The sequence below is a fragment of the Scylla paramamosain genome, unplaced genomic scaffold (assembly GCF_035594125.1).
Source record: "Scylla paramamosain isolate STU-SP2022 unplaced genomic scaffold, ASM3559412v1 Contig11, whole genome shotgun sequence".
Taxonomy (NCBI): domain Eukaryota; kingdom Metazoa; phylum Arthropoda; class Malacostraca; order Decapoda; family Portunidae; genus Scylla; species Scylla paramamosain.
In genome coordinates this window covers 263956-279891 of record NW_026973676.1, presented here as the reverse complement: position 1 = coordinate 279891, position 15936 = coordinate 263956, and the positions used below count along the sequence as shown (strand labels likewise).

Below are 15936 nucleotides of genomic sequence, written 5' to 3'. Positions count from 1 at the left end.
TTAACTTTTTGGTTGATCTTCTCTAAAGATATTCCAAAACTATATCGTTATAAGTTTTTTTTTTTTTTTCTATTTTGGTTCTGCAGGATTACGGAAAAACACAATCTGACGAAAAAAGGTACGTATAATAAACTACTGATGAATCCAGGGAGAGAGAGAGAGAGAGAGAGAGAGAGAGAGAGAGAGAGAGAGAGAGAGAGAGAGAGAGAGAGAGAGAGAGAGAGAGAGAGCGCTGATGGAAGACTGAGACATTCATCTCACATCAAAATGCCAGGAAGCAGTAACGAATGATATACTTTCAATTCATCATATTTAAAGATGCACCGTACCCTTTCAGGTGGGTCGTGACTGGCAACTGGAAACTTCTACTTTAACAATGTGCAGGGATATTTTGCGTTCAAGTATTCTACACCAAAACTTTACATATTTGACAGTGTGATACAATAATAGTTACATCTCGTAGAACTTGTACCCTGAAGCATTTCTGAATTTCTCACCCCTTGTCTCAATCTGTGGGAATTCTCTCTCTCTCTCTCTCTCTCTCTCTCTCTCTCTCTCTCGCAAAATAAAAAAATGGAGGTCGTTCGTCATCTTTTACGAGGATGATGGCGTAAATGTGAGCGATGAGCTGACAGCGAGAAGCGATAACGATGCCAGTGTTGTTTTTGTTGATGTTTCCATAACCTTTTCAATTATTCCGTCGTTGTTGCTCTTGTTGCTGAGGTTGTAGTTTTTGTGAATGATTTTGATTTTTGTTTTTGTTGTTGTTTATATTGTTATTTTCCATGTTGAAATTAGTTATTCTTAGTGCTGTTGCAGTTTTTCCTTGTTATTTATAGTGTAGTAGTAGTAGTAGTAGTAATAGTAGTTGTAGCACCAATTTCTAGTAGTAGTAGCAGCAGCAACAGCAATTTCTAATGAAGTAGTAGTAGTTAATTTCTAATGTAGTAGTACTAGTAGTAGTAGTAGCAATTTCTAGTAGTAGTAGTAGTAGCAGCAGCAATTTCTAATGAAGTAGTAGTAGTTTATTTCTAATGTAGTAGTAGTAGTAGTAGTAGTAGTTTATTTCTAGTGTAATAGTAGTAGTAGTAGTAGTAGTAGTAGTAGTAGTAGTAATTTCTAATGTAGTAGTAGTTTATTTCTAGCGAGAAGTTACTGATCTCCCTGAGCATACATATAGAGGCGATCATGAAGAGGGAGCAGATATATTCTCCTTCACCCCCTCCTACATGAAAAACAGGATGAGATGAGTGGTTTAAGAAAATTCCCAGGCTTACTCACTGATCAGGATGCCATGAACTCTACGCTTTCCCTGAGGTGTATACATATATAGCTCGCTTTGGTCTAACACGTGATCTCCAAGACCGTGGTGGTGAACATTACACGCAGATATTGTTCTCTCGGTATCTTGCTCTCTTGCTTTAACGCCTTAGAATTTATTCAAGAAAAATAAATGGAAGCTGAGAGAAAGGAAATGGGGACAAGAAAAGCATGAGAAAAAAAAATCACGTAAATAAACACGATATTTTTAAATAATTTATTCCAAAACAAGAGAGAGAGAGAGAGAGAGAGAGAGAGAGAGAGAGAGAGAGAGAGAGAGAGAGAGAGAGAGGTGAAAGTGGTGAAAAGAAAGAGAAAGGGGAAGGGAAAGATGACAGCCTAAACGAGCGGTGAGGAATACAGGAGAGAGGGAAAAAAAAAGGTTTGGGACGCAAGGCTCACCAATAAAGTTGACGGCAGCATCAACAGGGACGGTGGTGGCGTGTGGTGAGGAAAATCTATGAAAAATGTATATAGTGCAAGAATTTAAAAATAGCAACAGAAATCAACGGACTGTTCCATTGCCTTAGAATACAAGATGAAAAAGACAACAACACAAGTGCAGAGGCGACCGAGAAATTGTGGCTGGATGGTTGAAGTGCATAAAAGAAGGGAACAAACGAATGAGGACAGCAGTTTACACGAGGAAAGAGAATGAAACATGAACAAAGAGCGAGAGAAGGATGAAGCGCATCAAGTGTTAACCAAACAAAACTTAATATCACGTAAAGTTTATAATCTCTTAAAATCCTGTTTCTTAAGAACCGCTGATAACACTAAACAATATATACACGAGCGAGCAAATGTGGCTATTGAATTTTAATACAACTTGCGATGAGAGCTGTAAAACTCATCCCCGACACACACACAAAAATAAAAATAAATAAATAAAATAAATAATAATAATAATAATAAAATAAAAATAATATATGTAGATAAATAATATATGTAGATAAATAAATATGCAAATTATTTAATAATAATAATAATAATAATAATAATAATAATAATAATAAGCGAATAAATTAATAAATAATAAATTCATTTAATATAAAATACTTGTCATAGCAACGGCATCGGTAGTAAGAGACGATGAAGTGTGTGTGTGTATGTGTGTGACCACACACCGAAACAGCGAGGTCACAACCCCTCGGGTTACATCCCTTACCTACTTGCTACTAGGTGAACAGGGGCTACACATTAAGAGGCTCACCCATTTGCCTCGTCGCTCCCGGGATTCGAACCCAGGCCTTCTTGGTTGTGAGCCGAGCGTGCTAACAACCACTACACTACGCGGTGTGTGTGTGTGTGTGTGTGTGATACAAGGAAGAATAGGAGAATAGAAAAATACGAGAAAAATTAAGAAAATCCAAATAAAATGTGGAAGAGGAAAATACACACGTACAAACACACAAAATAAACAAAATAGAATAAGAAATAATAATGTGAATAAAAAGCACGAGAAGAAAAGAAAAGAGAAAACAGACAAAATATTGTAACGAAGGAAAAAAAAAAAAGTCACCGTACAAGAGCGAGTAGCAGTACACTAGGCGGAGGAAGAGAACGGGGAATAACAGAAAACGGGAAGGAGAGGGATACTGCAGAAACCCGCTCGCCACGCCACACGTCGTCGTCGTCGTCGTCGTCGTCGCCGCCACCGCCGTCGCCGCCGCCGCCGCTCACCACAGCCACACGCACCGCCAACTTTCATGTCTCCTTGTTCCGGTTTCCTGTTACAAACCAAAGAAATTTGTGTAATCTCTAACACTTATAATGGCTTAATTTTCTGTGTTAACAAGAACTATACCAAATGTTTGAATACGGATCGCAAGAGTTGAAGCTCCTATTATTATATTTGGTAAACAGGTGGTATACGTATCACAACCATCTAAAAGCGTTCATTCGTTATTGTTGTTGCTCCGTAATCCTCGTCAATAACAAATAACTGACTGCCTAATTATTTCAAGGACTTGAAAACTTGCACCGAGGCAGCAATGGAGTAAATATACTAGCAGCTTTTGGAAGTGAAACAAGAAATTATAAAGATCTGTGTAGTTTATCACACGTACGAGTAAGCGATAACAGAAAACTGAAAGGGAATCGACGAGAGGCAGACGCTGACAGAGAAAGAAAGACAGACAAGAGATAAAGATAAACAGAAAGGGGCGAGGCACAGACAGACAGACGGACAGACAGAGAAGGTGGCGGCGGATGAAAAAAAAAAAGGCGCAAAGGTGGGGATCATAACAGAGCGTTAGTTAAAGAAAGAAAAGAGGGAAAGGGAAAGAGAAACATTCAGGGCAGAAGTTGGAAGCGCGAAGAGGATGATGAAAAATATATCAGCGAGACGCACGTCGCGTGCATTGCCAGTATTCAAGGAACTTTTAACATTAACACGCATCACGTAAATTATAATATTTTAAACCATGAATCACCAGAAGGACGATTTACGATTAATTCCGAAATAGTTGGGAGGCAATTCTAGGAGGAAGGGAGGGAGGGAGGGAAACGAGGAGGGGGACGAGGAGGTGGAGGGACGAGGAGAGAAAGTAGGGAAGGAGAAGAGGAGGATGGGGATGGAGGCGTGGAGAAAAGAAAGTAACTAGCAGTTACTTTATTACGAGTAATGGAGGAAACACATGAATCAGGGGGAAACGAGGGACCGAATGACCCCTGAAGAGCTTGTATCCTATAATAATAATAATAATAATAATAATAATAATTATAATAATAATAATAATAATAATAATAATAATAATAATTATTATTATTAGTAGTAGTAGTAGTAATACCAGCTAATACCACCAAATTACCATGAAAAGAAGCGATAATGAAGCCAAGTACATCTAACTTAGCCATCTAACATTCCCTTACTCCCCTCCCCAGCCTCTCCTCCTTCCACGATGCACAACTCTCCATCCACCAGTGAAGGAAATAAATCTCTGAAGAGGGAGGGAGGAAAGGAGAGAGAGAAGTGGTAGACAGGAGACAGCAAACGAACAAGAGAACGAAATTTATCATCTTGACGTTTAGAGCGGAGGGAGGGAGAAGGAAAACGGTGGAATGCTGCAAGAAACCAACTGACAGGCAAAGAAAGAACAGTGGAGGAGGAGGAAGGAGAGAGGAAAGCAGCAAGAAGTAACAGAGGCCAGCAGGGGGTAGAGTCTGAGGAAGGAGGCACGGGTGGAGGCAGGAAAGGTGGCAGGGGGCAGGATGGAAAGAAGATGAAGGGTAATAATTGTAAACCTATTGGAAAATTATCAATGTTCACGTGATACTGGGAATACTACCAAATATTTTAAAATCTCACTACTGATGCAGGAACAAATTAACTTGAGAAGAGGCAAGAGGGAAGATAGATTAGTACATAAAGGAGTGTTTGGAAGGGTGCAAAACGAGGAACGAGCGAAGGATGGAGGAAGAGAACAAGGAAGCAGTGAGGGAGGAGGAGAAAATGCGAACGAAAAACGAGGAAAAAAAACAAGCAAACTGGTGATGTTGGAGGGACGTAAAGAGTCTGAGTACCATTACCAACACTTTAAAAAATAAAATAGATATACGTGTATCTTTGAAATATGAAAACAAAACTTACCCATAAAAATCATGAAAACTACATAAAAACTGTTTAAGAACTACATCCAACTTGGAAATATGAAACAAAAACTTATCAAACTTATCTATAAACATCATGAAAACTAACACACACACACACACACACACACACACACACACACACACACGCTTGCAACGAGATAAGCAAACTTCCACTGTTTAATACAAGGCTTGAAACTCACCTGAACAAGACGTTGCAATGACACCGGATCGACAGTGACAGTGTGGCGTGTGTGTGTCCTTGTTCGTGTGGAGAGGAGTGGTGGAGGACAAGATAAAAGATGAGAACGAGGAGAAAGAAAATTAAAATCGAGAAGCGTTGAATCAGCAGAAAAAGGAAGAGGAGGGTGAGCCCCATCTGCAGATGTAAGGTGAGAAACACAAGGCCGGCGGAGAGGGCGAGGGTGATGATAACGATAACGATGGAAAGGCAACGAGGAGGAAGAGGGACACGAGGACAAACGTTAAAAAAGACTAAAGGGGGAAAAGAAAGGAGAAGCAGGAGGAGTCAAAGGAAGCTACACCACCGCTCCTCGCCACCACGACACACACACTGAAAAATGGGAAGTCCCTCAGGCTCAACCCTTCATCGCCTCGAGCTCACGTCTCGAAACCTAAGAAAGTTCGAACAGCAAAAATAGCAATCCCATCTTTTCTGAAACGGACTCTGACCTGTACCGAAAACCTTGTACTGTGCCTGTACATCAGTCGCAGTTTAACAGTTTATTAAAGAAAGGTTGGTTACAAAACAGTGCATAGGGGCGCACGAACATAGATTGGGGATTAATAACACTACAGAAAAAAAAAAAAAAAACAATAAATAAAAGCACTGCAAGAGAACTGGGCACTCAGGCTTGTTATTTTTGTATTGTGGTTTATGAAATGTTACGGGGGATGTTCGTTTTATTTTTGTGTTATATATAATTGTATATTACAATAGTTAAGTTTTTGTTATTATTAACGACTTAATGATGTGATATGAGGAATATTTATGACTCCATGTTACAGGCTATAGTAATGTGAAACTTCATTGATGATTTATTACCGATTACCGTTGTATTATTTTGTTAGGATGGGGGAGATGACCTTATCGCTGCCGATTCCATTAACAAACATATGCTGCTGCTGCTGCTACTACTGCTACTACTATTACTACTACTACTGCTACTACTACTACCGATATTACTACTACTACTACTGCTGCTACCGATATTACTAACACCATCATCACCACCATTACTACTACTACTACTACTATTACACTACTATTATTATCAATATTACTACCACCACCACCATCACTACTACTACTATTACTACTACTACTACTACTATTATCAATATTACCATCACCTCCACCATCACTACTACTACTACTACTACTACTACTACTACTACTACTGGTTCTAGGGTGATTCGTCCCCGGGTGAAATGTCCCGGGTGATTCATCCCCGGGGTATTCATCCCTGGAGGATTGGAACCCTAGGGTTATTTGTCCCCTAGGGTGATTCGTTCCCTTGGCTGTATTTTTGTCGCGTTAGTTACGAAACTCCATTACTACGACAAGATCCGACCATCAATGTGTGTGTGTGTGTGTGTGTGTGTGATGTTGTGTGAGTGTGTTGTTCGAATCATGATTTGATACATCAGGTTGTTAGCTTGACTACCGTTCACTGGTTCGGTTTTCTATTTTCACTTTTCAGTACGTGGGCCACCACAGTCAGAGCAGCATGCCGCACACAATCCCATCAAGCCGTGGCAGGGAAAAGCTTGTTGATGATCTTAACTTCATCTACGCTGCACAGAAGAAAAACGCCGATGGAACCAAGCAATACTGGCGATGTGAGGTTACTGCATGCAAGGCTCGTGTTCACACAACAGTAGGGGATGAAACCTTCACTATCGTGAAAACTGTGAACGAGCACAATCATTCCACGACTGCTGCGGCTGTGAAGGCGAGGGAGGCCATGGTCGAGCTGAAAGCTGATGCTACTTCTACTCAAGAATCTTCTCGTGCTTTGGTGGCTAACGTTTTGTCAAAAGTGGATGAACATTCACTGGCTCATGTGCCGTCCACATCTACTACAAGCCGCTACGGGCGGCAGTGACGACAGGACGCTCAACAAGCTCCTCCAATTCCCCTGACTCGCACTGGCTATGTTATTCCTGAAGAGTACACCAAGTTAGAGTCGGGAGAGATATTTTTTATTTCATTTTTTTTCTTTATTTTTCGTTTCTTTTTTTACACACACTATATACATATATTCAGGAAAAATATATTGTTTTTAGCGTTTTCTATTTAATGATTTTCTTCACATATCTTTTTGACATTTCTTCGTATTTTCGTTTTCCTTCGTGTAATTTCATTCTCTTGGATGAATCCATCCATAATTGTTACATTTTTTTTCTTTTTCTTTGCATTTTTTTACAAAGACGTCCATTGTTTTACTTTGTTTTCCTTGCCGCATAAAAAGCAGGGCTCAAGTTTATGTAGGAAAAAAGTTAATTTATCTTCATCAAATTAACTTTTTCACACATGCTTCAATAATTTTACTACATTTTTTTTTCCCTTTTTCTTTTTTGTCCTTTTCAAGTTACGTTTTTCCCATTGATATACATCATTTTACTATTTTTTTTATTTCCTTTTTTCTCTGTTTTATTTTTTTTTACGTTACGGTTTTCACACACATACATAATTGTATTACAATATCTTGTTTTTCTTCTTTATTTTTTACTTTTATTCACATTTTCACGTTTTTATTTTTTCATTCTCTTGAAAGATATATTTTTAACATTTTTCACATTTTCTTTTCCTTGTTTTTCCCTCTGGGACAAATCCCGCTATTCACACAAACATCCACATTGCGTATTTATTTCCTTTATTTTTTCACAAATGCATCCATTATTTTGGTTTATATTTTGTTGATTTTTCTTTTCCTGTTTTAATTCTTTTTGGAGAACGTTTTTCACACACACATGTAAAATTTTAATACATTATTTTCTTTTTTTCGTGTTTTTTTTTTCATTTATTTCACAGAGAAAATGTTCTTCCTGCGTGACAAGCAAGGCTCAGATTCTTGCAGGAAAACACACAATTCATCCTCTTCTTCACGCTGTCTTTCTTTTTCACACAGGCATCCTTCATTTTACTGCATATCTTTTTTTTTTTTTTACTTTTTCTTTTTTACTTTTTCTTTTTTTGTAATTTTCAGGTTTTGTTTTCCATACATAATTTTACTACCTTCTCCTTTGTTCCTTTTTTTTTTTTGTTTTATCCTCTTGATCAAGTTACGCTTTCCACACAAACATCGATAATATTATTGCAGCACGTATTTTACTTTTTCTTTCTTTTTTTTTTTTACACTCTAAGTTACGTTTTTTTTACTTGTGTAATCTTATTATTTTTTCTTTTCTTTATTCTTTTTTCATGATAATTTTTTTTTTTCTATCAAATGATATATACATATTTTCTTCAATGTTTTTGTTTCCTTTCTTTCATCCTCCTGAGCAAGTTACGGTTTTTACAATTATGTACATAATTGTATTATCAAATATACTTTTTCATTTTCTATCCTCTGTCACAAGTCACGCTTTTCACACAAACATCCCAGTCTTCTCCTGTACCTTGTTCCTGTCAGTCATCTCGCCTGTACCTTCTTCATATCAGTTAGCACCACACCAGTAGCATCCTTCATCTGCTTCGCATGATTTACATCCTTTATTGGCTTGTTCCTACTCCTTGGTATCCTGCATGTTCTCTTCTCTCCTCCTGGTGTTTGCAGCTTTTCCAGTAAATCACGACATGCCTCAGCCTTAGCCACCGCCACTGCTTTCCCTGCTAACTTCTTTGCTCTTCTGTATTCCAACTTATTCTGCCTCGTTCCGCTCTGCTCCCACTCTTTCTTGATTTGCTTTGTCCTTTTCAGTGCATTGTTGACGTGTTCACTCCACCACCATTGTTGTCTAGTTGTGCGTGACTTTCCACACGTTTCTATCCACTCCTCTCAAGATCCCCGCACTCTTCTTCCACCAGTCCTGGAACCGCTCTGTGTTTAGGTTCACTGTGTGTGGCACCTTGGTCTTGAACTTTTGCTTCTTGGCCAGCCTTCAGTGCAGCCCATCGGGTCCTCTTCTCATACCTTCTCATTACTTTCCTCAGTCTTTTTAGCCATGCATGCATCACTACCAACCGCTGCTGCCTTTATTACCATGTGCTCTACGGATTTTTTTTTTTTTTTATTATTTTCAATTTTATTTATTTTTTTCTACTTTTATATTTATTTCTTAGCATTTACTGTATCTACTTTTTTTATTATTTTTCTATTTTCTTATTTTTTTTCATTTTCTTTATATATATTTTTTTTTATTTCTTTCGCTTTTTATTTATTTATTTTTTTTTTATCTATTTTTCGGCATATTTTTCCAGGAGATCAGCGCTCCCTCCGCAGCGGGACGAGTGGAAGGGAAGCCTGACCGTTACTGTACCGACCCTCAAGGTCAAAGAATAATCAATGAAGTCCATTACAGCACATAAATTATGGAGCATCCCTCTTCCAAACAAGAAGTCATATGCCTGATCCACTTGAACGGTGTCCACGTCCATCATCAGTGCGCGTGTGCCCTGTCCAAAGTCCAGCGAGATTAGCTGCGGCGGCGGAGCACACCTGCCTGCCCTGTGCATCAACTTTTCCCGGCCGAACCTGGTCACAACAAATGATGCTGCGGCGCCAGTGTCCACCAGTACTGTGAGCGGCTCCTCGCTATCTAGTGTTCGTGCGACAAACGTGTATACTTTCCCTACGAACCCTGGCTCAGGTTTCCGCCGCAGACGTTCAGGGTGGCGGAGAAACAGGCTGCCGCTGCCGTCGGGATGGAACTCTTGCACGATCTCGGCTTCCTCCAGGCGGTTCATGGACACGATTATCATTTCAGTGGAATAGTGACCCTCCATCTCCTTTGGAAACACCTGTAAGGGCGTGCTGACCTCCACGCCGCCCTTCAGGGTGATCACCACCTCGTCCAGCTTGATCACCTCCAGCCGCAACGTTCCATAAGCCGTGTTAGAGATTACCGTCACCTTCTCCTCATCGCCCGTGACAAGGCCCATTTTTTCGGCCAGTGACACCATCATTATAGTGACAGAAGCGCCGGTATCCAGGAGAACAGTACAAGGGTGGCCGCGCACTGCCCCGTCCACCAGTTGTCCTTCCTCAATATCAATACGACAGTACTCGCTTACATTTCTTTTCGTCCCAGTGGCCAGCTCAGTGTCCACTACCACCCTCAACACGTTGAACCAGAATATCTCCCCCCAATCTTTGGCCTGGCTCTTGTCTTCCTCCGCATCCTGCGTCTTGCTCGTCTTGGGCTGGCTCTCGTGTTCCTTCTTGTCCCGCGTCTTCCTCTTCTTGGGCTGGCTCTCATCCTCTTCTGTATCCCGCGTCTTCCTCTTCTTGGGCTGGCTCTCGTCCTCTTCTGTACCCTTCGTCTTGCTCTTCTTGGGCTGGCTCTCGTGGTCTTCAATATCCTGCGTCTTTCTCTTCTTGGCCTTTTTCTCGCCCTCCGTGGCCTTCGTCTTCCTATCTTTTCTATCCTTCCTCTTGTTCTGCTCTCCGTGTTCCATATCCTCTTCACCGCCATCCACCTTCCTCTTTTTACGGGTGTCATAGTCCTCCATGTCTCCCGCCTTCCTCTTCTTCTTGTTGTGTTGCTTAACCTGTTTACCATCATACAGCTTCGTGCTACTCTTGCTGCTCTCACAGCCTTTCATATGGTCTCCCTTGTTGTTGGTGCGATGCTTCATCTCTTTAACGCCTTCCATCTCCGTGTTGGCCCTGTGGCTGCCGCAGTCTTCCATGCTCTCTAACCTCCTTTTCTTGCTGGGTTGTTTGGCCTCTTCCTTCCTCTGCGTCTTCGCCTTCTCGCTTAACATCTCTTGGTCGTTCATTGTTTGCTGCTTCCTCTTCTTGCTTTTGGATCGCGTTGTAAACAGTGGTGCGTGAAAACCTTCACAAGGAAAGCCAGGCATGGCACTGTCTTGTCTAGAACCTCTGATTCCATCACCTGTGGCCCCTTTCTTGGTGTGCTCAGCAGCTTGGAGCTGAGCCCTGGCGGCACCCACCACGCGCACCAATCAGAGGCCTCGATTTGAGCCTAACAGCTAATCAGATGCAAGAACGATACAACTGTGGTAATAGTATGTATATATATATATATATATATATATATATATATATATATATATATATATATATATATATATATATATATATATATATATATATATATATATATATATATATATATATATTATAAGTATTCCGTGGTGCATTAAGTTTGAAGTACGTACGTAATAACTTGTTTTGTTTTTGTTGTTGTGTAAATGCAGGCTACTATGGGTTTGAGAGGCCGTGTTACGTCGTTTTTCGGGAATACTCTAACAAACAGGTGAACTATTTCCGTCAGTACGGTCCAGTGAGAACAGTGTGATGTACGTACGTACGTACGTATAAAGACAATATTCTGCAAGGTTTCGCTTCTAAAAAAAAAAAAAAAAGAAAATAAGAAAAAAAATAATAGCAAAAAAGAACTCATGAATAAAGTTGCAGAATATGCGGCCATAAAAATTAAAGCACTCACTCTTCTGCTGTGTTCTGTATTGAGTCAGGTACTAATTCAGGCTCTTCCTCTGCGAAATCAAAAGTTTTGCGATTTATTTATCTGTTGTTTATGTAAGAGTTGCACTGGCCAATGGCTGCGAAAATTCTATAAGGAAAGGCCCCACTGAGGTGCCAGGTACTAAAGAAAGAGGACCAAAAGGGTTCAAGTCGTAGGAAGGAGAAAATGCAGAAGCAGACAGGGAGTTTTAGGAATTACCAATGAAAGGAATAACAGATAGTGAATACTGGTTAACTCTTGCATTAGGGAGGTTAACAAAACTGTGATATGAGAAAGTAGACTCTTGTGCAGCGAGGGCGCGGGAGGAGGGGAGGCAAGATTAGGATAGCAATTAGCGTGTAAGCAGCAACAGAAGATAGCAAGAGATGTAACAATGCGAGGAAGAGAGAGGAGTTGAAAAAGAGTCATTTAAAGAAGAGTGGTTAATCGGATGAAATACTTTTGATTCCAGTCTATTCAGGGGAGTGGAATTCCCCCTCCTCCTCTCCCCTCCCCCCGTCATATGAGAAGTGTACCCCATACATGTACAGATATTTCAAAAGTAAAAGTTCCATACCTTTCTCCTCCTCCTCCTCGTTCTTGTTGGAAACTTGATTCGAATCCTTCCTTGGTCCCTGCCTTCTGTACCGCTGCGCCTTGCCCTCTTCATTCTTTCTTCCTGCCCTTTCTTTGTCAGATTACACTTTCCGAACATTTCACTTGTGTTCCTTCACTTTATCTGAAACATTTTCACTTTTCTGCACTTAAAACTCTTTCCTTCATTTGACCTGCTGGTGATGGGAAGGTCTGGCTCCGCTCACCCGATCCTGGTGCTGCTGCTGCTCTCTGTGTGTGTGTGTGTGTGTGTGTGGTGGCCTGATGGCGCCGCTCGTTGTGACAGGTGTAATGAACCGCAACGCCGCACACGGTACAATTTAACTGAGTCCGGTCAATCCTGTAATCATGTAAAACGCTTAACACCATAAACATATTTTGTTGTGCCGTCACGTCTGTATCATCAGTTTCAGCTGCTGATTACAAGTGTCATTACGTTCTATCTACTGGATCATCTACCGAACATTTAATCTATTGTACGTATTGGGGGGTTTGTGAATGAGCGTGGGCGACGGTTGTAGAACGCAGATCTGCATGTGGTGGTGGCGATCACCCTCCTGCTGTTAGGAGTGTCTGGAGCACCACAACACTCCACCATCACAAGGGTTCATCATGGCCCTGTCCCACAGCTCAACATCTTTTAGTGTAAACATCGTCATCACCCTCACGACTCGCTCTCCCACCTCCTCCTCCTCTACTTTCTCATCTTCATTCCTTCACTTCCTCCCCTTCATCTTCACTTCTTTCTCTTTCTTATATTGGTGTGTGGTTCTATAGTTTTGGATATCTTTATAAACATTTGTAACGTAATCAAGTTTTGCTGTTAAATGATAACCTGTGGTCAATGAAGGTGTCTGTATGTGTGTTGCAGGAATGCCAGGGACACACAGCCGTCCAGAGGCGTCACAGAATCATCACTAATGAAAGATAAGGGGGATACCCGGGTCGGAAAGGTAAGCGTGTGCCCCTTGCCATCCGAGGCTGAGCGGTGACTGGTGGCAGGACTGACTGAGCGCCGCGACCGTCTCACTCTTATGATCGGAGCACCAACACAGCTTCGGATCACGCCTCGTCGTGTTTATTTCTGTGATGTTCTCCTCCTGTTGTGAAAATCCGTGTTCTCTTAACTTAAAAGAGGTGTAACTTAATTTTTTTTTTTTTTTTTTAGGAAATAAAAACATATATATATATATATATATATATATATATATATATATATATATATATATATATATATATATATATATATATATATATATATATATATATATATATATATAAACGAGATAAGAATAATATATTTTACAGTTTCTAGCCAGTATAATGTTTGGAGGTGACTGTAGAAATAGAATAAATGTCTCAAAGTGGTTAAGAATTAAGAAAAAATATCCAAAATAGCATAGAAGGGGTTTGAAAGATGTTAAGCTCTTTCTTCCACTGCTTCAATACGTGGCTCCGAAGCTTCGAGATCCGCTATTGCATTTTGAGAGAGAGTGTTTTAGTCCAAGAAAGTTAGAGAGACTCTATCTTAAGCCTCCTTGGTTCAGTCAGTCAGTCAGTCAGTCAATGAAGGCAGTCGGTCAATGGGTTGATCAGTCTATGAATCAAACAATCAAAAATAAAAATCATCTTTAATTAAAAATATACAATACACAACAATAATAACAATAATTAGCTTTAAGTCATTAAGTGTTTCCAATGTCTAAAGGCGGTGGGCGGGAACTATTTATTTATTTATTTATCTATCTGGACAGTGCGTGGTAAGAATGGAGTATCAAATCAAATCAAAATGGTACTAAATAAATGCACAACTTTTGACTCTTGTATATCGCTTACTAAAACAACTTCATCGTACACACGGAGAACATTATCGTACAGCAACATTGATACCTCTCTCTCTCTCTCTCTCTCTCTCTCTCTCTCTCTCTCTCTCTCTCTCTCCTAGTTTCCGTGTCAAAATGCTATCTTGTAGGTATATAATATCTCTAGTTTTTAACACATGAACTTTCTGGCAAAACTCCTCACTTTTCACAATGATTCTCTTACGATGTTTTAGTGTTAAAAGTTCATCTAATCTCTCCTGTATAAAGAAAAATAAGTTACCTCAGTTCTAAGGCTCAGTAAAGCAAACTCTGACAACTACGATATTGTTCTCTCAACTCATCACTTACAAAAATCGTCTCTCCTCACGTCTTTCAATGCTAAATGTTCACTCTTGTCACTCCAACACACACAATCTCTCCTCGATAAAGAAAGGTACCTCGATTCTAAGGCTCAGAAATGCAAAATCTGACAATCACCAAAATTTTTCCCCACGACTCACTCGCTTCACTTTTTATTGTAAACACTTTTTTACTTATATCATGATATATATATATATATATATATATATATATATATATATATATATATATATATATATATATATATATATATATATATATATATATATATATATATATATATATATATATATATTTAGTTCATAATAAAGATATTTTGAAAATAATAAAAAGTAAATAGTATTAATTACACCTATAAAAATACACAAAACAGATTTAAAATAAATAACAAGAACATATGTTATAAATACAGGCAAAGTCTTGATGTCAAACACGCACATTTATCATATCGTAACCAAAGCAGTGTGCCAAACTCACAGAAATACAAAACGCAACACAAGTGACCTTACATAAAACAATATTCTACAAGACTTCGCTCTGAAAAATAATAATAAATAAATAAAAATAAAAATAAAGAAATAAAACATAAAAAAAAACACTTAACAATAAAGTTACATAACATAAGGCGGTGCTTCTTGACAGGAAGCCACCCCCTCACTCCCCTCCCAGCCACCCCCATCACCCCTCAAAACAAGCTTGGGGGTCTGTGGAAAGTTGTGGGTTTTTGGAGGACGAAAAATAAGTGAAATATGGTTGTTGAAAAATCTAAGGAAATTTCCCTTATCATTTCGAATTCCCCTAACCTAACCTAACCTTGGCCCCCCCTCCCCTCCACTAGGATATTAACCTAACCTAGCATGACCTGACGTAACGAAGGACCTCAAAAATGATGCCGTGATGCCTTGCCTTACTTATCTTCAAAAACATTGTAAATACACAGGGAACAAAACAATGTTAATCTAGTCTGTCCTTGCTATCCAACAAGCCTCTTTAACCATAGGACCTTCCACTACGGTCCACAGTTATGAACACTTGGCCAGGTGATAAAATCCCTTATAATACGCAACAGTTGAAAAGGAAAATTAAAGACCATCTGTTTGATTTACAAAATTTCCAGTCACCTAACTAGCTACATTTACTTGGTATATTTACCATGTTTTCGTGTTTTACTTGTAAATTGTAAATATAATGTAAGTCATAGATGATACTCAGCCATGTAAAATTTTCATTATAATAAAGTATATCTGTCAGGGAGCCTCGGCTCGGCAGCTTATGTCTAACAAAGCATAACCCCTGTTATCCGGTATTCATTTATCTGGAATTCTCAAGCAACTGGATTTATTTACCTTTTTTTCTGCGGAAAATAAATAATAGGTACTCTAAAAATCAGGAACATTTGAAATTGGCGCCAGGCAAGCAGTGGGAGTGGAATGTTTTGTTTCCCGCCACTTGCATATACAACAAGTTGTTAGTCGAGTGTTTTTGCGGGATATCCATACAGTTTCCTTAATAATACGCCATGCCGAAGGTCCCAGTCAAATGTAAACGT

At 39.5% G+C, this 15936-nt stretch overlaps 1 long non-coding RNA gene across 1 annotated transcript; it reads right to left on the bottom strand.

The window, feature by feature from the left end:
* Positions 1-2035: 2035 nt before the first annotated feature.
* On the bottom strand, positions 2036-13319 carry LOC135097054 (uncharacterized). Its single transcript, XR_010265319.1, has 3 exons — positions 13040-13319; positions 12167-12544; positions 2036-3050 (listed from the first exon to the last, which is right to left on the bottom strand). It is a non-coding gene; the product is annotated as an uncharacterized LOC135097054 (long non-coding RNA).
* Between the last annotated feature and the right edge of the window lie 2617 nt (positions 13320-15936).